This window comes from Athene noctua, chromosome 5 (assembly GCF_965140245.1).
Source record: "Athene noctua chromosome 5, bAthNoc1.hap1.1, whole genome shotgun sequence".
Classification (NCBI taxonomy): Eukaryota; Metazoa; Chordata; class Aves; order Strigiformes; family Strigidae; genus Athene; species Athene noctua.
Genome location: NC_134041.1, coordinates 12,830,552 through 12,858,275, shown reverse-complemented (window position 1 = coordinate 12,858,275; position 27,724 = coordinate 12,830,552). Strand labels below are relative to the sequence as shown.

General features: G+C 40.3%; 1 protein-coding gene across 19 annotated transcripts in view; it reads left to right on the top strand.

Annotated features, from left to right (window-relative positions):
• Positions 1–27,724, top strand: part of PTPRF (protein tyrosine phosphatase receptor type F) — a 389,874-nt gene that overhangs the window by 73,323 nt on the left and 288,827 nt on the right. For 15 of the 19 annotated variants that reach the window (XM_074906365.1, XM_074906384.1, XM_074906379.1 and 12 more), the window contains exon 2: positions 18,493–18,573. The exons of 2 other annotated variants lie outside the window; for them this stretch is intronic. The gene's annotated coding sequence lies outside the window, so the exon portion shown is untranslated. Of the gene's footprint in view, positions 1–8,499; positions 8,524–18,492; positions 18,574–27,080; positions 27,160–27,724 lie in introns of those variants that run through there. 2 more of the 19 variants (XM_074906366.1, XM_074906368.1) reach the window with 2 other exon arrangements.

Below are 27,724 nucleotides of genomic sequence, written 5' to 3'. Positions count from 1 at the left end.
TAATGCTGAAAATTTACAGCTGTCTGTGAGCCACTTTAGTAAGAGAGCAAGTTACCTTTGCAAAGAATATGCCTTGTGTGGGAGCATCTCCGTGCAGCTGCAGCATCCTGTGCCTGCTCACTGTGAGTAGTGGGGATGCCAGGCTGGTGAGCACCTGTGGAATCGAGACAGACACATCAGGGGTTTTTGCACTTTAATTCATTTCTGTGTCCACTGATGTTGTGGTGATTACAAGTATAATGAAAAAAAAATGTAAACAGAATTGAACAACCTCTGCTGGTGCAGCTGGTTGCCCTTAGTCAAAAGTCCATTTTCTGTTGGTTGAAAGGTTGTCTTATCACGAATTAAATTTTTCAGCTGAGGAAGCCCTCTGACTGGAAATGGAAGAGAAATAGAGAGTTAGGGTTAAGGGAACCGTTGGCGAGGGGGAGAAGGCATAAAAGCGTTCTGTTGGCTTTCCTATGGGAGAATGTGAGTCTTCACTCTGCACAAGGGAGCATTTGGTGCACTGAATGTTACTGAAGAAATTACTGTGTTTGACAAATTATTATGTTGGGTAGAGTTGTGTGAAGACCACCGATTAAGGGACATCTAAAACAGGTTTCTTGTGAAATTTAATTAAAAGTTCTGTAAAATGGACAGTCCTACTAAAATTCCTTCTTGCAATGCTAAGTGTGTTTTAATGGTGAGCCTAATTGGTTTGGAGATAGGTTGCTGAATTTTAATACTGGGGGATAAGGTAGGGTTGTTATCAAATAAACAAGTCCTGGTGGTGGTTCTTGACAGTGGTGGAGCTTCATTCATACCTGATGGCAAGGATGAGGTGTTTTGGGGTGAGGATTTGGGACAGAAGTCTTCTTTGCCTGCTGGCCGTAAAATTGAGCTGTGGGGGGTTTTTTTGGTGGCTCTTTAGTTTTTGTTTTCTAGCATGATTAAAAATTTTGAGATCTCTTTTTGGGGGTAGAGGTTGATTCTTTTGAAGATCACCTTTCTACCTAGGGTTAATGTGGGGAGCCAGTGATACCTGAGGGTAGGCAGACCTCTCTGGCCTTGATGTGTACCACCTGTGGTGTCAGGTAAACCTGGGAATGACTTGTTGGGTTAATACTTAGCATTTTCTGTCTCTTTTTTTCAAAATACCTCTTCCTTCTCCTGAAAGTCTGGGAATGAATGAAAGCAAGTTGGATGAGAATAGGCAGTCACGAAATAAGGTAATAAAGGTGTAATGTCTGAGTGGGGTTCGTATGTTAGGGCAAATTGCTCCAAAGTGAAGTGTGGGGAGGAGGAGTAGTTGGGGACAGATTGCTGATTTTCAGAGAAGTCATTTTGTTCCTGGTGCCCTGGCACGAGCCCATCCTTTCCCTCCAGCACTCCCGGCATCTGCCAGGAGCCCAGAGGCCAAAATACTGAGGTTTGGAGAGTGGGGAATTATCCCTGCTTGGAAGCTCCTCAGATGATCAAGGGATGTTTCTCTGACACTTTTTAGACATCTATCTGAGGATTAACTTTCCAAATGACTGTATAAACTATTTTGAGGTCTTTTAACAGATAGAATTACATAATAAAAGATAACTTGACAGAATGTCATACCATGTTTATATATAATATATATAATTTTCTAAATGTGATTCACCCAGAGTATGAATACAGCTGTAAAATTGACCAGGTAGATAGCTGAATATTTTAGCATGAATTTCTGTATTGTCACAATAAAAAGGAAGCAAATTTTGGGAAACTGTGGATTGTTAAGACTTGATTTTGTTTTCAACACCAGAGCAATCCTGGATATTATTGGAAAAGAAAGAAGTAATAGGGCCCTGGGAGATCTTAAATGTGAATATCAGTGGCATATTTCCAGGTGAAATCCTCCCAAAATGTGAGCTGTGTCTTGGTGCCACTGTGTAATTGCCCCTTTGTTGGTTATCAAAAAAAATTACTGGCAGTGTTCATGAGTAGTTAGAAGTGGTCTGACAGAATCTACTGGGAGTGATCATGGGGCTGAGAGTATTTCTTTGGCCTTGCATGGGGCCTGGTTTGGGCTCTTTCATTGATATGTTTGCTTTTTAATAAGTAATTTGCTCTGGGAAATTATTTTTCTGGATTTCTGCAGTTGGTGAGTGGAAGTCTGAAAATTAGGTGAAACTAAAGATGAGAAATTGATATGGAAACCTAATAGCCAGAAAGGCTCTCTGTTAGCATGGAAGAAATAGAGTTAAAGCAGATGTGACTTCAAAGTTGTCTAAAGCCGGTGGGGGGGGTGGAGAAGAGAAATTCTATGAGTTTTAGTGGTGTCAGTTTCATAGACTATGTTTGAGAAGAAGGGTACAGCTTGTCCTTCAGTCTTCTTCAGACTTTGAATACAAGTAATTTCTAAGCAGTCTACAGTCTCTGCTGATGTAGACTACTTCCAAGTTATTTCTTGAAAGTACAGGGCAATTGGTATGATGTGAAATTGTTTTTGTTGCTTTTGCTGTTAAACTTTTCTTATATTCAATAACTAGATCCATGTATGCGAACAAAAATAGCCTGCCTAACATACTGCCCTGCAATTTGAACTTGCATTTGTCTTTTAGATAAAACAGTGAGTTTGAAAAAGTTCTCATCAGTGTACTCTTATTTTTTAAAAAAGATTGTCTAATACCACTATATTTTTTGTAATTATTAATATTATGAAATAATATTCTGAAGCAGTAGCACATATTTTGAATGTTGTCTGCCTTTGTCTACGCTGAATTGGAACAACATTGGAGTGGTGGGCTGAAAGACCACAGAGATCCTATTTTCTTCCTTGCATGTGCAGTTTCTGTGTGTTTATGCAGGATTTCAGAAAACCTCATTCTAAGAGCATCTGTAAAGTGCTGTTGGCATCTGTTGCCCTAATGCAGTGTAAGGAATTTACCTCAAAATCAGCCTTTTGTTAGAGAAAAATTGATTGCAGTGAAAAAGTGTAAATATTGAGAAGATATTTTTCTGACTGGATACTGGGAGGAAGCCTTTTTTAAGCCTTTCTATTTACCTTCTGTGTTTTGAACTGTGTTGTTGTGACTGTGGGAGGAAATAGCAGTGGGTGGAGGGGAAGGCATAGCCTGGCATTACCTGCTTTCAGGTGAACAGAGAGACTGGCCCCCACATGAACAAGTCGGTGTCACCACAGATTTGAGTGTACCTTTACAAAAATATTAAAACCCCAGGAAGCTGGTGAATGCAGAGTGGAATTAAGACTCATACACAGGCACGTCACAGGAGTTGTTGAAAAGAGAAGTGGTGCTTTGGCAACCTGATGGAGTGTGGACCAGCTGGCATGTGAGGGAGGCTACCTAGTGCATAGTTTTGCTTGGGTTTTGATGGGAGATGGGTCTTTTGGCAAAACATGTCAACATCCACCTTCCATGGAATAAAAAAGCAGATGATTTTAATTGATTAAAGAGAAGTAAAGATGGGACTATACAGCTAGAATGTCAAGTCTATCCCAGACCGTGTCTGTCCCCCATTGCATCAGGGGTGTGGGAGTGTGCCCTTGTACGAGTGCAGGGTGGAAGGTGCTACTCCATGCATTCAGTATTTGCTCTGATCAGCGCTTCTTTGTGCAAACACAATACAAATATTAAATTACTCGGGTTTTTTTTTCTGTTTTTGTTAAACATTTCCCTTCACAATGCAGACAAATTGCTGTTGGCGCAGCTATTGTCTTTGGCGGGGTTACTCTGGGGATGTATCTGACAGATCTCTATTGCAACACATGGAGGAAAATTCTGAGTGGTCTCCTCTTTCAAACAATGCAAAAGCTTTTCATTTGGTTTTGTTGTATTTAATTAAAATAAATACACCCAGAGGCTTGAGCAATTGCTGGATGTTTAAAAAATAGAAATAGGAAGATTAAACAATTGAAAAAACATTGTAATGCACAAACTTATTATACAAAATGTATAAACATGTTAATAGGTTGATAAAAATTCAGGGAAAAAACTGGCTTAAATATTTAAAAGTGTATCTTTAGATCCATTGCCCTTTAGATCCTGTGCCCTCTTTTGGCATTACTTAGTCTTCATATTTGTATTTTAAAATAGTTAGCTAATTATATTTTAATATTGCCTCACTGGAAAGTGAGTTGTATTACACAGGTCCTAATTTTTTCTATATATGTATCTTGTTTAACTTGCCTTAAGAGTTCTGTATGCCTGTTTGATGGAATATTACTGGTTTTAGCAGCTTTATTAGATTAGAGGGTAATGGTTATTGTGTTACTTTTTAAAAAAAACTGTTCATGAAAGATGTTGCTGTTCTTTTATTTAATATTAGAGGTTACACAAATTATCTAATAAAGGTGAGAAGAAAGGGAAGAGCCAAATCTGCAAATTTATTTCTGGATGATTTGATTGCTTAATCTGTCTGCAGACAAAAGCATCCTACTCACTGCAGAATTGTGGTCTTCATGGGCACTGGCCAGCAGTGCAAGTGATGCTGACTTCCTACCCTGTACCGTGCTAGTGATGCAGGCTGCAGTGCTCCTTGTTGAAGGTTTTAATTTTTATTTTTTTTCTGTTGAAAACAAAATAAGTTCATATTCCATGGGCCTCAGTTGTCTTCTGGAAGAAGATAGGTGAGTGCTGCTAAGACGGAAAGAAGTGATGCTGGCAAGATGGTCCACAGGCTCTGTTGCCTGTTTGCCAGACTTGCAGAGGGCTCTCACCCAACCCTCTTGCTTCTGGAGAGAGGATGATGGGTGTTTTGGGAACTTTGAATGAAATATTGGAGGCTTTCTCAGTATAAATATTGTCAGCAGAGATCAGAACATTTCACCCTTCAGTGTCAGACTGTGGCATGCATTGAGATCTAAGTGGCATATCTACATATTTCAACAAAATATGCTGCCTCTCCCGCCTTCGCGTTCACTTTTTAGTTTCATTGGCAGACAGATTGCATTTTATGTCCTTTCTCTGCACATTATGCCAGAAGGTTCCTTTGCAGAAAATAAATTTATAGTCACTAGCTGATAAAGGTCTTTCTGCAGCGGTCTTGCAGAAACATTTTTGGAGCCATCTTTCCTGTTGCGGTGGCATCGCTCAGCTGTCTCTCCTGGCACTGGAGGTGACAGCCTACCTGCAGTATCTTCTGTTGTGTCATTGTAATTTTCCAGACCACGTCAAGGAGAAACTGAAATTTGTAAATGGAGAATTTTTGGGTAACTTGGTCCAAACTATTCTGCTGACTTGAGCTATACAGTCTCATAAAAATGCTTTTCTCAGGTAGGAGCTGTCAGGTTTATTTGATTATGGGCAGGCTTTGTAGATGTGCCCGAATGCATACGTGTGTGTGTGCACGTACATATTTACTCTTCAAAGCTGACATTCAAGCAAAGAGAAATTGCTTGTGTTCATGATGTGCTACTGCGGTTTGATGCCAACAAGAGCTTGAACTGTTCCACGGTGAGCAGTGCCATTGTATACCAAAGTGATCCCATGTTTTGATAACATTACTTTTAGGTTTTGCAGAACCATGATTGTTTTATGTATGTAAGCTATTCACGTTTTTTAACAGTCTCTCAAATCTGCCATTTTACATGCTTCTTTTTTTATGAATAGAGGTAGGCAAATGAAAAATAGCCTAGCAATCAGAAATTGTTCTTCATAAAAGGTTAGCAGTGGAAGTGGAGATGTGAAATGTGAAATAGCAGAGGTAATATTTGACATGATAAAAAAACCATGCGACTTTTTTCTTGCATTCAGTTAAATTGGAAAAAAAATCTTTGAAAGTAATGAAAATTAAAACTGCCTTTTGTCTCCCCTGTTACAGCATTCTGAACAGAATTAAAACCCACCTGATTTCCTGTAGTTTGCTGAATTTTCCACCTCTTGATATTTCGCAACAGAACACAGTCTTAATACGAAAGCAAGGTTTTTGGCTATGCGTTTATTGTGTTATGTGGTTAGAAAAAAGTGCTTTAAGATTTTGTTGAAGCTTATCTAGTAACAAGATGTATTGAGATGACTTGCATATCTTAATAGCATTTTTTTCATCTTGTTAATAAGGAGGAAATGTAAAGAATATTATCAAAATAGCCTGTCTGACATGCAGAAGATGTTAAACTTTATCACACTGCAACAAAAATAAACTAATTTATGGTCGCACAAAAAATGATTATGGCTTGTGTTTGTCTGCAATAAATTTGATTTATTCCTGTAGTAATTACAGTCGCTGATTCGGTAAAAGTTGAAAACATTTTTTTTCCTCAATCGTAACAAGACTTCTGCATTCCCATTGCCTCTGCAGTGCAACACTTTGAACTTGCTTAGCAGACATGACAAAAGGTTTTAATTAAAATACTAGTGAGATAAAAAAAAAAATCATTTGTCTGCATTAACGTTGTATGTTTCGCATAATTCTTTAATTCTCGTAATAAAGGAGAAATACCATGACTGAGATAAGAGGTTGTCCTCCCTCCTTACTCCCCTCATCAGTAAAAGATTGTGTTAGAGCTCTGCAGTGTTTTGCTTGATCCCACTGTGGGCTCTGAAGTACCATCGAGACTTGTTGGTGCACGGATAAGCAGGGGGTACTTAGGCTTCATTCACCAGCAGAAACATGATCCTAGCATGGTTAGGGGCATGCTGAAATCTATCCCAAGTATTCCAGCATTTCCAGCTTCCAAGCAATTATAAAATAGCTCTTGAGTTTTACCCCATCTGAATATTCTGAAATTAAAGGCTATCAGCTACAAAAACTGATAGGGTAGCTCAAGGACCTTCAGGAATTTTTCTGCCAAATCCATGGTGAATTTGGGATGAGGCTAAAAATAGACATAGTTGTTGCATTCATTAAATCTTTCCACTCTTTTTGCTACTTTGTAATAAATATCTCATTCTCTGAAACATGATTTAAATAATGATGTAAATCAAGCAGAAACTTTGATGTAAATCAGTGACTTTGATCTTACTTTGTTACATTTCTCAAAGGAGAAGTTAATTATTAGTAGTTTGGTAATTATTAGATTGTCTTGATTTGCTGCTAAGTACATCTTTTACAGTAAGGCAATGCCTTTTGTCAGCATTACAAGCATATGTTATAATTGCTTAACTATACCAAATAAGCATTCAGGTACTTCATGCTCTTATTTTTGGTAGTAAAATACTTGTTTAACACATAGTGAGTGCTGAATGTATAGTTGTATTGATGTCAAAACTTGAATTCAGTTAAAATGCATGAAACAAGTTGTCAGCTATGTTTTTTCTTAAATTTACTGGATACATAAATCAAAAGCAAACTTACTGTATTTTGCTTTTTTGAATTGGTAAGGGAGTGTTTTCAAGGTCTAAAATAGTTAGGTATTAATTCTGGATAGTGACTGTAAAATGGTTTTGGCTGTGGAGCATTTTGTAGATGGTAGATCTCATCCTCTTTCACCTAATGTTTATTTCTGGTTTGGAAAATGAAAACAAATCTTCATACTGTGTTATTTCTTAATTGATTTCTTATTTTGAGTGAATCAAGTAATTGAATTGAATAAACTGAAATTAGAAAGAAAGCTATTTCTATATCAGCCAAAAGGTCAATCGCTATTTAGAGTTGGTTTAGTGCATTACTTTCAGTTGCTTAGCCTGGTGATTTGCCTCTCTTGAATGCATGGGAAGCAGATGTAGGTTTTTAAAAACATATATTACATTTCAATACTTTTGATATATAAATTCATATTAACATTATGCATATTTATAAAAAGATAAAATATGTTGTAATGCTTTAATAAAAATTAGGTTTATGTTTCTAAATACTTAAGACATTATTTAAAGATACATTAAAAGTAAACATTTATTTTGCTTCTCAAGGAAAAACCCTTAACACTGTGAAAACACAAATTCGTGTATCTGAGAGTTTCTTTTATTTAGTGTCACTTGTATAAATATGTTACAGGATTATAAGAAATTACGATTTCTTGTATTTGTGATTAGAAGAAATAAGAACTGACTAGCCAAAGTTGGTCATTGTGGTTACTGTACTATTTGCTACTGTTAATATACTTATAAAGGCTGTATCAGCAATACATATTTAGAATTAATGTGGAAGTCTGTGTTGTAGTGTGTTGGTTACATTTGGTGTCACATTCAATTTTCTGTGAGTTTCAGAAGATACATATTTCAGTGCATGATGGTAGAAAGGTGGAATTGTAGAGCAAAATGGATATGCAATGCATTTATTTTACTATTATCAATATATTCCTTTTTTTTTTTGCTTTATTCACATATATAAAATTGAAATACAGGCAGCTCCGAGACAGGATTTTGGCTTATTTTATTAAGCAAAAATAGAGTGTTTGTGTTGTAAATAACTTTTTAAAGCTCTCTTTATTTTAATACTTTCTGTTATAGCAGATCACTCACTAGGGATTATAACTCATGATAATTCTGGTATGGGAATGGGGAAAGCTGTTTCTTTGTTTAAAAATATGCTTGTCTCGATTTTGTGAGTGTATCCATTCACATTCAACATGCATCTATAATACATGCTCTGTACTAATGGATGTGTGATATGGTAAGTGTGTTTGTCTATTTTTATGTCACACACGTGTATCTTATTTTTAAGCTGCAGCTCACTTTCAGTCAGTTGACAGTGATTGGATATTCCAGTCTGAATGATTATTGCAGTTCTAGCTCTTGTCTGGGACAGTAGCACGTCTGAAAGGAAAACCTTTTTGGTTCATGTAGATTGATCCTATTTTATTTCTGGTTTTTTCTTACCCTTTTAAAGGAGGGGGGAAAGGAAAAAGTAGTGTGTTTAGAGGTATTAAGAAAGCTTGACTATATTTAGGATGAGGGTTTGCTAGTGGTAGTTGTTTACCATTTTAGATGTTTCTGCTAATTCTCCATTCTTACGGGTCTTTGGGCTTTGCATTGAAAGCCTTGTAGTGAGAGAGATAAACGTCAGCTCTTCAGGACACATTTCAGGCAACACTAATGTGAACTTGATCTAATAGTTCCTCTGAAATTTTCTTTCGACTGCTTATTGCTTTTCTTGGATTTATGCTGTAGCAAGATGTTAACACTAGCTGCTTGAAGATTATCCTGTTGTGATAGTCTGATGTAATGAATTGCAATGGATTAAAAAGAAACCAATTTTTCCATTTTATATCTTCACATTAATTTTGTAACATTTGTTTCTTACAACATAAGTCTTTTTTCCATTACAGTCGGAATTTACTGTCCTGTGGAGTAAGCCATTGGGCAACCAAAGAAGGCTGAGAGCCACTAAGCCTCAAAGAGCAATCCTAGTCCAGACTTAATGTTGTCTGTCATACAGGTGACACTCTTGAAAGTTTGTGTAGTAGTGTAGTTGTTTGGAGGTTTTATCATCTGATTCACTTCTGTACCCCTATTCTAGAGGTATTCTGCTCTTCTTGTGTTGACAAGCTATCGGTGTGGTCTTCTCTTGTTCTAAAAAACTTCCAAGTCCTCTAGACTCCCTTAAAATCAGTTCTGTACAGCAGTCTGTACATGTGATGTGATGTGGAGTTAAATGCTAAAGAGGAGGTGGGGAACCCCTGAGCAGGGCTTGGAGAGTGCTCCTTTCTAGCTCATTCTGGACAAAGCAGCAGTAACTGTGTTCTTTTTTTCTCTTTTCCAAGCTAGTAGTTGAGTATCAGCACAGATTTTTCTCAGACAGCAGTGTTGCCATGTCTTATACATTATGGAGAGCTGGGATTTTGAGATCTTGTGTACAGAATAAAACGTTCCTTCTGGTTTACCTTTGGCAGACTCCAACATTGGGGTGGCTGTTGAGGGAATGGATGCATTGGATGAGACGAGCTGTCGCTCAAGCATCCTATTCAGTGCCAGATATTCTACATTGAAGAAAAGACACAGTAGGCTGATGTATAGTATTTAGTTTCTTAAAAAGAATAATGCTAATCCTAATTTCTAATAATTAACTACTCTTAATTCCTAAAACAGGTGTCTTTATCCCTTTGATTACTCAGTAGCTAATGGTAATTTGTATGCCTGTCATCCTTGTCTCCTCATTCAGTAAACCTTCATTAAGTTCTTTGAGACTCCATTCACATGCATTTGTTTAAAAGATCAATACTCTTTGAGGGGGGAGAAGAGCTGCTACGTGGCAACCTGTATAAGAAAGGAGGTTCCTACATTTCCTCCTGATTATTTTAGCATTGTGATGAAGAAGGCAAGTGGATGAGTTTTTTGGGAAGTGGGACATGGTGGGAAATGAGATTTCTAGTGAAAATGAGTCTGTCCCAGGGAAATTGTTCATCTTGTTCCAAGCCGAAGCCTTGTTTTGCTTTGTGTCATCTATTTTGAGAGAACAGCCAAGGAGAAGTATAGAGTCATAGAATAATAAAAGATTCTAGGCAACTATAGAAGGTGAATGTGCCCTACGTGTGCTTGACTGCTGAAAGTCTAGTTTGGTTTCTCCAGCAAAGTTTGACAGAGACTATTCCTGTGTAGTCACAGAGCACTGCTGTAGTGTTGAGTGTACAGGAGTAACACAGAAGTAACGAGAAAATACACTGATACTGTATCAGCTGCATGAAGAGCTTCAGCCACATCTTGTTTTATCAAGCTCATGCCTGCATTGGCCTACCAGTCTGACTGTGTCAGTACTGCTGAAATAGAGAAATGCCTTTAATCTGGTACATCTCTGAACAAGATGATGTAGCTGCTGCCCTTTGGTACTCAGCAAGAACTGTGGGCTCCGTATCGACATGCGCCTCTACTCCTGTGATACAGATTTGTGATTATTCCTGCTCCTTTGACAGTATTGGGAGTGGGGATGAGATGTTCAGCTGTACTTAGATAAAATGGTAGCATGTTAGTTGGGTATATCTGAAAAAAATGTAACAGTGTAGACAAGATGACAGTCTTTGACTTCAGTGCTTTTTTTGCCAATCAATATAGAAAGCACTGTAGGAATTATCCTGTTATAGTAAAAATGTAGCAAGTAAAACACAGGCAGGACCTTATGGGCATCAGAAGCAAAATTCGTGGTCAAACCTTGAGTTTCCCTAGGCAAAATATTATGCCTACTGAATATCATGGGTGCAGGGACACAGTTAAACAGGCATCTGGCATCTTCAGTTTGTGCCTCTGGCTGCTGGAGAACTCATAGGAGAAGTTTTGATACACTTGACCTTATGGGCATTTGGGATATGGATTCTTTCCCTTGCCACAGATTCCTCAAAGAAGATAAAGCACATAAACAGTGTTCCTAGGTTTCATACAGGTGGGAGTAGTGGAGGTGTCATTTCTCCCTGGAAATCCTTGTGACTTGTTCATCAAAATTAGTCATGCTTGGCACTGAGGTAAGAGAGATTGTTCAGAATTGGAGTGTCTTAAGAGATGTTTTGGCTTATGGTGAGATGTTTGTTTGCTTTGTGCCCAGAACTCATACTTCCATGTTCAACCTGCTGCTGACAACCTACTGCCAAAATAACATAATCTTTTACAAAACGCTACCAAGAAACCAAACATTTATCCTCTCCTTTCATTTTTTTCCCAGAAGAAAGCTGAAAGATTAGGCAAATATGTGTGTTTATTTTAGTAGTCCTGCTTGGGCTAAAAAAGGCTTGGGTGTTGTTGGTCTTTAAGATTGTGTCATGTGCTCATCTGCCTTCCATCTCAAAGGCATCAGCAACTGGAAAGGTCACCAGCACATCAGGACACAGATACTTAGTGAATCTCTCTGGTTATAATGGGTCTCAATCACTTAAGCTGAGTGTGAAATGCCAACTCCTCCAGTTCTAGAAATACCCATATGACTCAGTATGGTAAAGAGCCTGGCAAATATTTGCCCAGCGGTACCAAAAGAAAGGACAGATTGTTTCTGCCACAACGTTGTATGCTTTCTAACTTAGTGTGTAAGGATGCTGTGTCAGATGGCTCAGAAACTCCAAACCTATTCGTTGACATTCTTGTTGTGGTAGGCAGGAACGGGGTTTCTTTTCAGCCACATGCCTAGGATTTTTTTCAGTGTAGCCCTTATGAGCAATTCTGAAACATGTGGGATTCCTCTGTACAATCATGGCTTGGTTCTCCACAGTCTAACTAGCCCTTCATTGAGTCATGCATTTTCTTGTCTTTTGTGTTTTGTAGACACTGAAGTCTGAAGTGATTGCTGAGATGAGAGCTCCCTTGTGACCCAGAATTGCATTTTCCATAGAGATAAACTGGCACTTGAAATCATAGAAGATTTATTTTTAATTGTTCTGTCCTTCTGCCCAGCTCTGTTTTACACTTTGGAGAAGACATGATATTCTTTAGATGTCCACAGAATTCTTGAATAAACTAGTATATAATTTGGAAAACAAACTTTGTAGCTTAGTATCAAAGCAAAAGAGGGCTCAGCACTAGCTCTGTCTGCACAGCTAAGACCAGTGTAGCTCAGATGCGTGCAAATCAAATGTCTCCTCATCTTAAATGAGTTTTCTCACTGATTTGCAGAATATCAGCTTGATTCTTTATTATACAATATATAGTTTCTGCAAGCCAGATGTTCACCAGAGGTAACATTAGACACTGAGCAAATAATTGTTTCTGTCACATTGCATTAGTAACTGGGAAGAAAGTGTTTCCTAATTTGTGTTTGTGCAGAACTAAATTTAGCTCTAGTGAAGCTTAACTTCAGCTTCAGCCATTCAAGTTCCTAAGAAATTCAGCACCATGTTTATCATTCACTGGAAAACTGACTAGACATTCTTGTGTGCTTCTTGCCCTCCCACTTGCGAGTTTTATAATCTTAGGAACTTGAAAGTGAGGCTAACCTGGGTTTTTGCTGTCTGCAGGGACTATTGCAGAGATTTTTTTTTTCTCTATCAGGAGTTTTAGGACAGCAAGCCCTGGCTGCAACTCCTCCATTTCCTATTTAACAAGGACAAGGTTAAATTGTCCTGTAGTTATGTTTTCCAGCAAAAAAAAAGCTCTGATTTTTCATCTTACACCTGTTATTTATTACTTGTTCTACTCTGTAGCTGTTCTGTAGAGCTGATGGCATGATGCATAAGATCTTAAAAAACATGTTAAGAAGTATTCAGATTGGACTACCAGTGAAATCATGCTGTGTACCTGGTAACAAAAATCTGATGTGGAAAGGTGTATTGAATAGATTGTATCTCTTCCCTGGGAAGCATACAAGCTGCTGTCTGTGCCTTGGTATCACGCCTGTCAACTGTGGGATAACAAGGTTCGTTCTGTATCTGCATGATGCAAATACCAAATGCTGGGGTTTGGAGCTTAGGTCTTTCAGCAGGCATCTGTGAGGAGCATGTTTCAGGTTCATCTATTCCAATGGGGCTAGGTGTGAGCCATGGCTTAAGGGGTTAATCCCATTCCTTTTTTCGTTTGTTTTTGAATTCATCAAGATCAGATCATCCTCCTTCGTCATCTCTGCTTGACAGCGAGCAGGATGAGTGTGTTTCAGAGGTCTGAGGGATCTTACATCCAGGGTTCACAGAGGGACCAAGACAGTACTTCGTCATTCATTTGTGCCGCTTCTTCAACCTTAAGTGTGCTACCAACTCGTGCATTTTATCAGTGCTCTGCCTAACTTTCTCATGTTATGGGTAATGCATATAATTAGGAGGAGGAGGGAACACGTTTGCTTTTACGGGGGGGGGGGGGGGGGGGAAATCATGTGTTGACTCTGCTTAAACCTGCACCTTTTACTAAAGAATCAAAAAAAAAAAATTGCTTAGGTTTGTAACAGCTTTCCTCCTGGCAGACTGAGATTTATTTATACTGTAGTATGTGACAGGCAATTCCTGGTGCCTCAGCTCTGTCTAAAGCTGAGTGATCGCTGGAAATGTGAGCAATTGCATTAGAAGCTTTCCTTTCTCCAGTGGGGAGTTTGAGCTTGAACTCTCTTCTCATTGAGATCTTTGAAGTTTGGATCTTTAAAACGGTTCTCCCCTCCAAAGACCTACTAGTGCAGTTGTCATCCTTCCCATCTGAGACAGGCTGGACCAGGCTCCCTTCAGAGGCCATTAAAGCTGCTTGTTTCATCCTCCAGAGAGGTCAGCAGAGAAAAGGCATAAGTAAGTAATTATTCCTAGCCTCTCCTCCCAGGAGCTGAGTGAGCTATGGAAGTTGAAACATCATTAAATCTCTGAGCAGCGTGGAGGGGCTGCAAGCCTGAGCAGCCAGGGAGCCTGTGGCACGCAGTGAAGGGGAGGGCTGAGTAACAGGTGGTATTTAGAAACTAATTAATATTTGTGAATAACAATGCGCTATTGGTAAGGAAACAAATCAGTCTGCTTGTGAATATTTATGATGATGACTTTCAACACTGCTTGGATTGTGCAGTCCTTTTCCAGCTGCCACATCTCCTCTTGTGTCACATTTCACACCGGGGTGAAAACCTTCTCCACTGTGTAGAGCTGGGCTGTGGGGCGGCAGCTAGCCAAAGAGTGTACGTTTTCAGAAGAATATTCTCACCAGTTCAGTATTAGTGGGCCACTAAGTCCCAAACATTTAAAGTATTCTTTGCTGGTGGAGTAAGCCATACAGTTTGAGACTTCATCCCATTAAGAGCCAAGCCATGCACAGAGATAATGCTATGTTTGAAGAGAAAGCAGGTGTTAAAGGTTGTTCTTCCTCCTAATGTTGTGTGCGAGTGTTTTACAGTAGATCAAACTTGCCTAATGTAATCTTCATAATGCTTTCATTTAAAATGCTCCCTGTGGTTTGTATTTGTGGAACTGAAAGAGCAGAATCTACTTTGTAGCTTGGTGGGGCGGGGTGTTCGATTGAACATATGTTCACACTGTCGTTTGGGAAAGATAATAGGTTTTTAACCTCTGTCAGTGTTAGACTGAGGTATTTATAGAGCTCTATTAAAGCCTGTGCCTAGGCAGCTAACCTTGCGATACAGGTTTTTCACAATTTCCCATTTTCTTGTGATAAGTTGTGGCTTTTCTTGGCCTCTTGCAGCGCCTCTTGCTGTGTCAGCCAGCATGGGAGCTTACCAAGAAGCGAGGAATTCCTTGCTGTTGTCAATGCTGCATGAAATGCTTGTGGCTGCTGCTATTGTCTGCTCAGTAAATACTGTCATGTAGATTCAAGAGGCGGCCTTGAGGAGTTTCAGAAAATATTCTTCAGGGCTTGACACACAGAAAGTGGCAAAAACTGTGGTGGTAGCACTCGTGCTTTTGGTTGCAGAGGTGTCCCGGTGCAGCTGTAGGTGCTGAGCTCTTGTTCCAGGGTGCAGCAGGGGATGCGCAGCGTTGCCCTTGCGGTGTGCGCAGGGAAGCTCTCGGCAGCCTCTCCGCTGCACTTGCTGGCATTGACTTTAACTTGGGGGTGGGGGGAGGCTGAGTGTAATTTGGTGTGCTAAAATCCTGTTGGTATGGTCTCTCTTCAGTCACTTCAGGCTTCTAACAACCTAAATTAGCATGATGGAGACTGCAGTGTGCTTCACGGAGGAGGTTATCTCCAGTGAACTGCCATTACCACTTTTGTCACTGCTGATTACGGTTTTTCTGTTAATGGTTAATCCTCAACAGCAAATACCTCGTGTTTCTGTGCCCTCTCCCTGTATAAGGAGAACATCTGTTTTATAAAGTTGACTATGACATCCAAAACGGAGTTAGTGTAAAATTTTAAATATACAAGTCAGACAAACAGATGCAAAGAAATTCAGAGTGTAAGGCAATCACTTCTGTGTGCACAGGTTCTGTTGTGGCAGGGGTTTCCAGGGGTCTTAAATTGCATATTAAAGAGTGCTTGGTATGACTGAGAGTATTTTCTAACCTCATCTTAAAATTCTCTGCTCTCTGTCTTAATATGTCAAGTTTAAAAAAGGTGATTTGGTTTTGGTTGGGGTTTTTTTGGGGTGCGGTGTTTCCCCTTCCTTTTGCAGAGTAGTGCACAGTGGTGTGGCTGAGAATAGTTGACTTGAACTACCCCTACTATGCAAAATCTACTTCTCCTTTTGGGAGAAAGCAGTTTTTAGTGCAATAGATGCATGTGTACCATGGACAATTGCAACTAGGTGTGTTAGAACTGGAGGAAATTCCAGAGGGTTTCCAAAGCGTAAATGCAAAATAAATGCATAGAAAATTATATAAGAATTAGCAGCAGAGACTGATATGTTTAAGGGACAATATTTATTTGAATTGTTGGCTTACAGAAATTTAAAGCATTTTTATGCATTTTGTAAAGGGTTGCCGTTTAAGCAGCTTAAGTATCCTCCTCTGTATACAGTGTGTCCTGGGATTTAACGAACCACTTACAGCTGGATGGATTCCACTCAGATGTGGTTGCTATTCTTACAACAAAGACTAGCTGATGAAGAGAGTGAAAAGAGCCAGTACCAAAATGGTCATCCTGTTAGTCCTGGGGGAAGCGACAAAATAGGTTTCTAACAGATAATCTATCTTCTGTTCATTTAGTATGTTGGTCCTCGGCATCAGGTTTGATGTGTGCTTGCCTAAAAGAAAAGAGGGCTTTCCTCAAATCCTGGGGAGCCTGGCAGGAGGTGCTGGGATACTTCTCTAAAATTCTGACCTGAGGGATGGAGAGGTGAAGGTGGGAGGTGGTGACCTGACACTGAGGCAGAGATGCTGGGCTAGAAAATTGTGACCCTGTGTGAGAGAGGAAAAATCTTACGACATGTTGTAGACAAGGGAGCCTGCAGGGACAGAATAAGGAGGGACAATGTGGTTCAAGTTATGAAGAACATTGAGGAGCTTTGTGCATAGATATTGGCAGGGTAAGACCTCTGGATTTAAAGCAGGAACACACTCTGAATGACTACAGCAAACAGTGCCAGTGTGTGCCAGAAGTAAATATAGTAGAGTAAGCACTGCTACAGTGTCATTGAAGTCAATGCTGCATAACATAAAATTGCATAATATATTTGTTTGTGAAGGTTATTAAAGCACAGTTTTAAATGGATCCAAGTCCTTGGAAAGGTGAGTTTATTCTGGTTCCCTGGGCTGAGGTTTCCAATACATCCCAGTCTGATCTGGCAGCAGACTGCCAGCAGAAGGGGTGAGCTTGCTGTTCCCCTCCTGCCAGCTCGGGTACTTGTCTGACCAGCTCCCAAGCTGGTTCTGCTTACTGTGCCAAAAGGAAGGGAACAGCCCTGTCTCCCCAGAAATTAAAAAAAGTGAGAGGATTTTTGTTGTCCCAGTCAGCTCAGGTTGTGAGGGGATGAGAGAGGGTCTCCAAGGGCCATGTGTGTGAGAGGATAGGTGGAGATATCTGTAGGTGTACGGGGCAGCGAACAAACCAGTGTCATTCCTCCCCCTTCCCACCGAGGATGTGGTTGGTGCATGATGCAAATCATCAGAGACCTGGATTTCAGGGCACTGTCACACTTTCTGAAAGAGTGCTGAAACTGTTTATGAAACGAGTACTTTGTAAATGATAAAGACTAAATAACACATTCTATGCATTTGCATAATTTTGAATCACTTATCCTTCTGAGGGCTGTAGTCATTTGGCTCATGTTAAAGAACGCTTAACGGTATAATTGAGCTCAAGCCGTTGGTTGCTGATCTGAGTTGACGCTGAAAGATGGTGTGTTTTTGGGGAGGCCTCGTGATCCCTGTAATGTTCCTGGCACCATGGAGCGGTACCCTGAGGGCTTAAAGCACTACTGGTAGGACAGTCAGGGCTGTGAAGGGCTGGGATCTTTCAGAAAGAGCTTGAGACCTGGAGCAGTGTAAGTGGGACATATCTCCATGGTGATAGCGTGAAGGGTCATGACGTTTGGAGGCATTAGGAGAAAAACTTTTGCTCTGAGCTGGGTAGGATGGGAGGGGATTACCAGCTGAAAATGCTGGAGGAACACATCTTTGTGCAGTTGCAAGGGGACAGTGAGCCTCAAGGATGGTGCTGGGTAGATGGTGAAGTAGGGTAACAGAGGAGGTCTGTCATCTTAAGGATGAGGAGTCATCTGAGAGCAAACTCCAAGAACTTCCTTGGGTGGTAAAAGGAGTCCTGACAGGGAGGTGGTATAATTAATTTTTATTGTTGGGGAAATAAACTTAAGGGATAGAGAAAAGCTTTTTAAACTGTTGGATCAATGTTGGCATGAAAACAAAGAGATGAAACCTGTTCAGGAATAAATGTTAGGCTGAAAATTAGAAGTTTTTTAACTGTTGGAGGAACTCAGTTCTGCAGTAGGTATCAGACACAGAGACTGAGGAAGAGCATTGTCAGTATATTGGGGTCTGTCATTGTGATGGGGGTTCTTGGATGTGATCCTTGTAATGGAGGGCCTGAGCTGGCGATTTGTGAAGGAAACACCTTTCCCATCTGTATGTCGTGGTGGATTATCACAACTGCATCATGTCCAAGTCAGAAAGGGGAAACTGTTCTTGCTGTCATGTTTTTAAAAGCATCTGAATGGGAATATGTGCCACTTCTTCCCCAGGATGGAGAGTTTGTGTTGTTAAGTGAAGTTTTAACCTTTGCTTTGCATTTAATTTGTGAATATCTCTGCTGTTACGGTCACTTATGACACTTATTTTTATGTTTGTTTTTTTCCTAGGTATTTTTATGGCCTCTGTCACAGTGGTGTCTCATTGTCTCCCAGGCATTTATGGATTTATTCTGAGAACGTTTCTGTGAGGTAGGGAAATGTTATCACCTTTGTTTTACAGACTGGGAACTGAGGCACAGAGATACAAAGGTTGCAAGAGGAGTTTGTAGCATAGCCAGCAGTCAAACGCTTATTGCCAGCAACTTCGTCATTGTCTTAATCCCAAACCCAGCTACCTGGTTTTGGCTTTTTTTTTTTCCCCCTTCTTTTTTTTTTTTTTTTTTTTTTCCCCCCCTGGTCTGAGTTTTAGTGGAAACAATCTGCAAGGGGCTGGGAGGACCTGTGGAAAATATGATTAGGGTTACTGGTGTCCTTTTTTAACATTGTTACTTATGAGTTGAAATGCCTTTCTAAAAATATCAGCAGATCTGTTTATGTTAAATGATTAACATGTTTAGACTTTCAACAGATAAGCTGTCATGCTTTTTTGAGTCAGTAATTCCTTTATCCTACCTGTCTAGGCTTGTGGCTGTTGAATTCTTACCCTGCCTAAGCTAATGCCATCCCAATCACCTCAAGCAATGCCAAGAATTTCATCATCCATGCAAAGATCTGATCATGTCAAGACAGGTGTAAAGTTTCTCAAGCACACTTATGTATAATTACTGTTTAACTTTATTTTTCAAAGGTCTTTCCAAGCTAGCTAAAATGTTCAGCTTTGAGCTCCTAGATTCTCCCAGAAATTGGATTTCAGTGCCTGATTAGTGATGCTGATCTCTTTAAAAAGTATTGCAAAGTTCCTGACATGTCTGTGCGCACTGAATTACAATTTACATCATAAAATCAAATATCATGAATAACAGTTTGAAAAATGTCTTTTTTCCTCCTTCAAATAAGGAATTTTTAAGATGGGTCTCCCTTGAGCCCTTCTTTCCCTTCAAGTTGGTATTTAAAGTGTGACTTTTACTACTTAAGGAATTTTCTTAGAGCTATGGCAACATTATAAATTATGAAGACACTAGCAGGCTCTGACAATTAAATATTTTTATTGTATATTAAAATAAGTAACATTATTAAAATGATAACGTTGCAAAGAAATACTTAATGCCATGTTTCTAATTTTGCAATCTGTAAAATACACACATTGGATTGTATTTATTCTCTTTATTAATGTATATTATGTGTCTTTGTGTTCCCAAGAATGAAACCCTTAATGACTCATGAACTGTCTCAAAGTATACTAAATAAGATTAAAGAGCTGGCCGGTGACCTTAACAGTCAATTAGGCTATGCATTACTCAGCCCAGTATTTGTGGAGTGTAGATGGGAAGTGAAAACTCATTAGCTAAGATGCTGATGCTTGAAACAAATGAGATTTCTCTAAAACCAGGAACTGGTCTTGTCCCTTAAGCGGGGATCGAAGCACTCAGAAGTAGGTATGTCTTTGTGTATATGTGTTTGAAAGTACTGTTGGTGTGGTCCTGGGGAGCAGAGAAAAGCCTGCTAGTGAGCTTTTGGGCTCAAAGCCTTTTTGGGAATAGATCCTGCTGGGCAGAGATGGCATCAGATCAAGCAATGGCAGGTGTAGTAGGGAGATGGTGCTCAGGTTTTGGGATGTGCCATCTGAGAGGTTATGCAAAGACAGCATGAATGGGAGGGCTGGTTTCAGGAACCTTGTGTTTCAGAGAATCATAGAATGGGTTGGATTGGAAGGGACCTTAAAGATCACCCAGTTCCAACCCCCCTGCCATGGGCAGGGACACCTTCCACTAGCCCAGGCTGCTCAAAGCCCCGTCCAACCTGGCCTTGAACACTGCCAGGGAGGGGGCAGCCACAGCTTCTCTGGGCAACCTCATCCAGTGTCTCACCACCCTCACAGTAAAGAATTTCTTCCTTTTATCTAATCTAAGTCTACCCTCTCTCAGTTTAAAACTGTGACCCTTTGTCCTATCCCTATGCTCCCTGTTCCTCCCCATCTTTCCTGTAGCTCCTTTTAAGTACTGGAAGGCCACTGTAAGGTCTGCCCAGAGCCTTCTCTTCTCCAGGCTGAACACCCCCAACTCTCTCAGCCTGTCTTTAAAGGGGATTTGCTCCAGCCCCCTGATCATCTTTGTGGCCTCCTCTGGACCCACTCCAACTGTAACTGTAACTGGGAAAAGCAGCAGGGCAGGGAAGAATGTCTTGGCATGCCATGTTGCATGCTTGGTTTTCCTCAAAGGTGAGCCCAGGATTGACAAGACTGCATTTGGGTGCATGCGGGAGTGTGAGCAGGAAGGCTCTGGGTGGCTGTGCTGGCTGAAGAACAGAGTTTGAAGACTGTATCCCCCTCTCCCACAGCTCAAGAGAGGGGAGATGAGGGGGTGCTGAGTACTCAGAGGTACATCCAGGTCAGGTCCCCTGTTCCTCCCCTTCTCCCCTACCCCTTGCAGGCTCACCTGGCCCATGGAGTCGTCAGCATGAAACCAAACTGGCAATGGGCAGCAGGGTTGAGCACATCCCAGTAATGGGGTAACTTGGTGAGATGCAAACCCAGAGAGTATCTGAATTATGGGACAGTCTAGGTCATCTTTAGGATGACATTTCTTAACTAATCTGCATGTAGTTTTTATATTGCATTTGGAAGCATCTTAGAACAGTCCTAGGTTGAAGATGGCCACCCCCTGGGAGGACACTATGTGGTGACAAATCTGAACCAAAAGCAGTGACAATGTTACATGGGAGCTGAGCCAGCAGCTTGGTTATGCTGCTTCTTGGTAAAACAGTGGTCCCTGAGGGCTTCTCAGTTTTGTAGTGTTTCTTTTCTGGTATGTGCAGTTATGTTTGCTTTTCAGATGACCCCAAGAAGTTGTTCTATTGTTCTTAATGTAAACTCAGGTTTTAGGAAATAAAAGATGACAGACCTGGTCCATACAAAATGTGGCTGAATGCACAGTTTTAGTGGCATGCAATAACATCTTTTAAAGTAAATAAATTTTTTAAAACATAAAGTGGGTAGAGACTCCCTGATCTAGGTCATAGTTTATCTGTAGTGTTTTCTTTTAAAATAATTGTCCTGGTTTTGGCTGGGATAAAGCTTATTTTCTTCCTAGTAGCTGGTACAGTGCTGTGTTTTGGATTTAGTGTGAGAATTATGTTGATAACACACTGATGTTTTAGTTGCTAAGTAGTTTTGAAGCTAAGTAGTGCTTATCCTGAGTTAAGGATTTTTCAGTCTCCCATGCTCTGCCAGGGAGCGGGTGCAGAAGAAGCTGGGAAGGGAGCAAGTCCAGGACAGCTGACCCAAACTAGCCAAAGGGATATTCCATACCCTAGAGCGTCATGCTCAGTGTATAAACTGGGGGGAGTTGGGCTGGAGGCATGGATCACTTTGGTCAGTATGTGGTGAGCAATTGCATTGTGCATCACTTGTCTTTTCTTGGGTTTTATTTCTTTCTCTTTTTGCTATATTTATTATTGTTACTATGATTATATTTTTAGTCATTAAACTGTTCTTATCGCAGCCTGAAAGTTTTACTCTCTTCTCTGATTTCCTCCCCATCCCCCTGCAGGGAGAGGAGGGAGCAAGCTGCTGCATGGTGCTTCATTGCTGGCTGGGGTTAAACCATGAAAATAATTTCCTTAATAAAGCCTATCTGATTTGGGGGGGATGGGGCAAGGGAACGTGGAAAAAAGTGTACTTTTGCTGTTCAGGTGTACGGAAGAAGAAAGGAAAGGAAGTCTTTTCAACCGTGTCAGGCTGAATCTAAAGCATCAAGGAGTGATATTACAGGAGAACCCCTGAAGATAGACTGTAACCTAGATTAGCAGAATATAGATTAAGTTTTCAGGAGTTTGGAGACTGCAGTGCATCCTGAAGCAATCTTTTGACATTCATTTAAACTAAAATTGTTGTATGGTTGTTCTTTCAGGGATATACAAAAATACCTAAAGTTTCAGTCCTAAAGTTAATAAACTTATTAAAGTGAAGACTGCTTGAAAGTATTAAGAAACCCAAACTCAGGATTTTCAATTTGCACTGGCTATTGCTAGGGAAATACTGTATATCTATGTGATTATGGTTTGGGGGATTGTTATACATCCAATGTTACCACTCAAAGCTTGACTCTGGAATTGCAGTTAAAACTGAGGACTGCATGATTAGTTTGCGTCATTCTGACTTTAAAGTATAAAACAGTTGTCATCTGGTCACACTGTCCTCTTGTAATTCTTAAAATATATATTTTTAAAATTTATTTGCATTTGGAAAATCTGTTGTGATACCATATTCTAATTTAATGGTGTTTTCTGTAATATAGGTTATGTATGCCTACAAAATGTTGGCAAAAAGTTTGAGATACAAAGTGATTTGATTGTGTGCTAATGCCATATTGACTGGAGCATATTAATACTTAATGCAAACCAGCGAGTTACCCATTACTTTTCACTGTAATATGGTGAAGAGTATTTTCTGGTTGTATTTAAATGACAGCGTCGAAAGGGCATTGGCTGAATTTCTTGGTATAGCTCAGCATTCTTTATGTATGGCTTTTTTTTCTTTTTTACTTTAGAGTCTGTACAGGTAATTTTATTTTACAAATGAGTGGAGTGCTTTAATATATTGGAGCCCAAAGGGCGTGACTGCTGGCCCTTTACCTGGTTTCACATGGTGTGTGGAGAGGGAGGGGTGATGTTTCAAGCTCCAAATTCGGACTAGTAAAATCCCCTTCTGCTTTCAATGTGTGTGCTTTAACTGTCTACAGGATTATGTTTTCAAAAGTGTATTTATGAAAAAGAGCATCAGCAGAAGCTGGAGATGTTACAAGATTTAACCATATTTGCAAAAACGAACACGAGTTTTTAGCCCTCTGGTCCTTTTAATTTCCTTTTCTATTATATAATCAGTATATTGGTAGGTGAATTTCATTTTGTCACTTTATTTAATTAATTTAGTTATCTGAGGGTTATGCAATAAAGGTAGACTCATAACTGGCGACGTAACTTTGTCACCCCATGGAGTCAGCACTTGCTCATGCTCTGCTGCAGTGGGTTTCAATAGCTGCCACCCTGTGTTTGTGTTTTCTAAACCCAAGACAAGGCTGAACTCATTAAAAATACATGCTACATAAATTAATGTTCATAAGGAGTTTTGGTACTGAGATCTCCTTTGAGGATACATTTGACTTTAATAGGGAGTTAATTGAGAAACTCTTGTTTCATTCTGCCCTACTATCAGCATAGGCTTGGCTGAAACCAGTGAGTATTGGTTAGACTTCTGGCTTGAAGTAGAGCCCAACAGGATGGCAGATGAAGACCGTGCAGTTGTGACTGTGCTGGGGTTCCGGGTGGCTGTGCCAGCTCTGGGGGCTGTGCAGGCGCGAGCGCTGGCTGTGCTGTTCCTGGGGGCAGAGTGCCACACCAAGCGAATACACATCCTATCCTGCTCTCAGGCAAAACTCTGTATTGCTAAAGAGGTCTGAAATAATGAGGTTTGCTGAGCTTTGATTGAACAATTGCGTGATACCAAATTTCTCTGACTAAGAGTCTGAATTTTTCCACTAACAGATTAAGGAACAGCTGCAGAGACTATCAGTATTTCACTGGTCTGACTTTTCTCTCTGTTCATACCTTCTTTCTATTCATCATTAACTCAAGGATGATTTCCAAGGATTTTGCTAATTATGGTCTGTTTTTCAGGGGAGGCAGGCAGCAAGACAGGGATTACTGCTGGTTGCATTTGTAGTGAGAACAAGTGCAAGCATACATGAATTGGAAATACTGGGTGGGGATTTTTTGGCCTGATAGTGTTGGAAATCAAGCTTTGTTATTATGTCCAGTAAATCAGGCTTCACTGAAAGCTGATTATAGTATTTTGTGAGAGAAGATTTTCACTGTAGCACTCTGGAAGAAAATATTCACAGATCCATATTCAAGAGTAGACTGCTGTATTTTGTGTAACTGGAAGAATGTATGGATTTGTTGCATTTTTATCACAGCTGGCAAAAGAAGATGATTTTTTTGCCCTTTTTGACTAGTACTAAGGTTTTAGTCTTGCAAAAGGATTTTCTGGGTAGAAACATCAGGTAAAATGGATTCTGGATTTAAACACTGGGAGGGAGGGGGAAACCACCACCCAGCAGTTTTTGAGTGTTCATCGTTTCCTGAAAATTGGACCTTTTAAAGTATTTCGGGTTGGGCACACTAGAAATTGAAGCATTCAAATCACTAACTGCTTTTGAGAATGGCAGCCAGAATCTCCATTAACATTGTGTCTTCTGTCTAGGGGATCACAGAGCAGAGACTGATGTGTCTTTGAGGATGGAAATGGAGCAGTTTAAGAAGTTACTGTGCTTCAGCTCAGACATGGTAACAGCACACAACCGTGTCTAGTTCATTTTGCTGAAAAACAAAATAGAAATCACAGAGGATGATCTAAGGCTGTCTGTTTTGCTTTGTGTAGAAGCAGACTAGCTATGCTCCTGTAATAAATTGCCATATTTCAGCTATGAGAATGATAATTTCCAGTTGATGAAAGGTAAATTATAGCTACAACAGGTGGGTGCGTTAAGATCGTAATGTGCTTCAAGGTACCTGTCTGTCTTCACAGAGCAGTGGGACTTGCTGTGCTGGTTTGGACCAGTGGTCAGTCTAATTTGGTACCCTAGATAGTGCTGGATAACTGAGGCAATGTACCGGAAATCATGCATTTGATTATCAAATATTTTATCTGCTGGGGAAGTGTTGGCTTTTTTTTCACGTATCAAACCAACACAGGCTGGTTTATTCACTGAAAGAGTCCCTTCTAAAATGCAGTTTCATTTCTCTTTAAATCTTTCTTTGCAGACAAGAGTTTATTGACATTTCTTAATGTTTTCCCTTTGGACACCTCAGCTGATTGGTCTAAGCCAAATACAGTCTTTAATCTGGCTTGGTTTTGGGTTTCTGCTTTTGGTTTTGGTGGGTTTTGGTTGGGTTGGTTTTGGGTTTTTTTTGTTTGGTTTGGGTGGGGGGTGTTGGGGTTTTTTTGTTTGTTGTTGTTGTTTTTTTTTTTAAAATGTTCTGCATCTCCAAAAAGCCAGAGACATGGTAGATGAATATTTTGGGTTTTGGGGGTTTTTTTTTGGCTAACATTATAGCTGAAAGAAAAAATACTGAATGGGTTTCATTTAGTTATTGTATAGTTTGAGTGTGTCTTCACATTAATTAAAATTAATTTAAATAGGGTGATAGGAGTAAAGCACAGAGTAGGAAGAGGGTAGATCAGAAAAAGCAGATAAGATAGGTGTATTCACATAGTCAGAGTCTGATGAAATTTGCCCTAGGGTACATCAGCAACTATCCAAGCAACCTTTGAACCATTTACAATTATCTTTTAGAAATTGTGAAGAGCAAGAGAGGTCCTGGAGGACTGAAAAGGGCAAATGCAGTACCCACCTTTGAAAAAGGGAGATCCGGGGAATTACAGACTAGTTAGTGTAAGTGCAGTGCTTAGAGAATTGGAAGAAAATTTTTAATCAGTTTCTAGGAATCTGGAGGATAAGATGATGATAAGGATGGGGGGGGAGCAGTACCTGTGATGTTACCTTGGCTTCAGTAACTTTTGACTTAACCTCTTGTGGCATTTCTGTGGAATAGGGAAATATATGTATTTAATTATATGGTAAACAAATAACTGTTTAAAGACACCGTTTGAAGAGTAGTTACCTATAACTGGCTGTGAAAATCAGGGGAAGAAGGCGGGTGGCACGAGGAATTGTGTGAATACACCCCTGTTTGTCTTGGGTTGAGCTTTATTTGCTGTTCTCTCTACTGATGTCAACAAGGGAATACTTCAAGTAAATCTTTAAGTAAGCCCAAACTGAGAGGGACTCAAGCACTGTGAAGCATAGTTCAGAATTAAATGGCTATGGTAGCCTGAAAAAAACATTTGGAAATCCACAGCGTATAACTTAATGAGCTGAAATGAGGAAATACAAAATGGTGAGTATGTGGCTAGTCTGCACAACCATGGAAGAGTGCTTTGGGACATGTGCTGGATCACCACCTATGCACAAGCTAACAGTTGCAGAGAAGACAACCACCATCTGGAGTGTATTAAGTGGACTGTAATTAAAGGTAATGGTTCTGCTGTGGTCAGTGCTGCTCTGGCCCTAGACAGGGAGCTGTGTCCAGCTGCAAGGATGAGTGTATGAGCTGTAATGAGTGTGGCTTTGCCGAGGGCATCCCTGGATGTGGCTGGTGCCTGAGGACAGATGAGATGTGGAGGTTGTTAGAGCTGGGTCTGATCAGTCTGTAGATGAAGAGGCTGAGTGATCAGTTGCTGAGGGATGGACAAGAGGTCCTCCCAGTTTACGGCAAAGCTGTAACTCGGATCCCACTAGCGATCACAAGTGAGAGGGGCCAAAACCTGGAGTGAATCAGGCAGAGGACTGTGTGGCTGGCCGTGTGCAGGAGATATGCAAGTGGGGGTCAAGGAGACAGTGCTTCCCAGGCTTGGGGGAGGGAGGGTCTGACCACGGTCACTCACCCCATGTGGGTGGCTGGGGTGATGACAATGTCTGACTCTGCTCCTCTCCCTTCCCTATGCTCCCCCCAGAAAAGTTCACAGGATGCAGCAAGGGAAGTTCCAGAAGTTCAACTTCAGAGTGGAAGAGGACTCAAACAGGGTCCAGAGAGCTTGTGGCACTTCCATCTTTCGAGGTACTTGAAAATCAACCAGGCAAGGCTCTGGACAACATGATCTCGTTTTAGAGTTAGCCCTGCTTTGAGCAGGGGTTTGGACTAGGGACCTGCAGAGTTCCCTTCCCACATGCTTTATTGTGAGGATCAGTAAACTACTTTAATCCTTCTTTTCTCTAGAGGATGAAGTTTTTGGATGATAGGTCTCTCAGGTCAGTGGCAGTGGTCCTCCAGATAATGTTAATCCATGATTCAGAAGGGCCAGGTATTACTGAGATTGCTTCCCTTTGAGTAGTGTCTCTTAATAAAAATGTTTGTTTTCTCAATCAGGCTTCAGGAGGAAACACTGTAATCAAATGTTTAAATTTCTTTAGTGCTTCAGCGTTTTCTTTTGTTAGAAGCACCAGTGTTTTTTCTAGGATAGTGGTGTTTAAATTCATAGCCTTTAAGAAACCTTTGCATCAAGCATGTGGAGTGGCTTGGGTGTTTCGAAGGAGATTGCCTTGTAATATAATGAACATGTACCTAATCAGAGAAGCTGATTATTTTCCATCACAATAAATAGAAAACATGTGATCAGTGATTT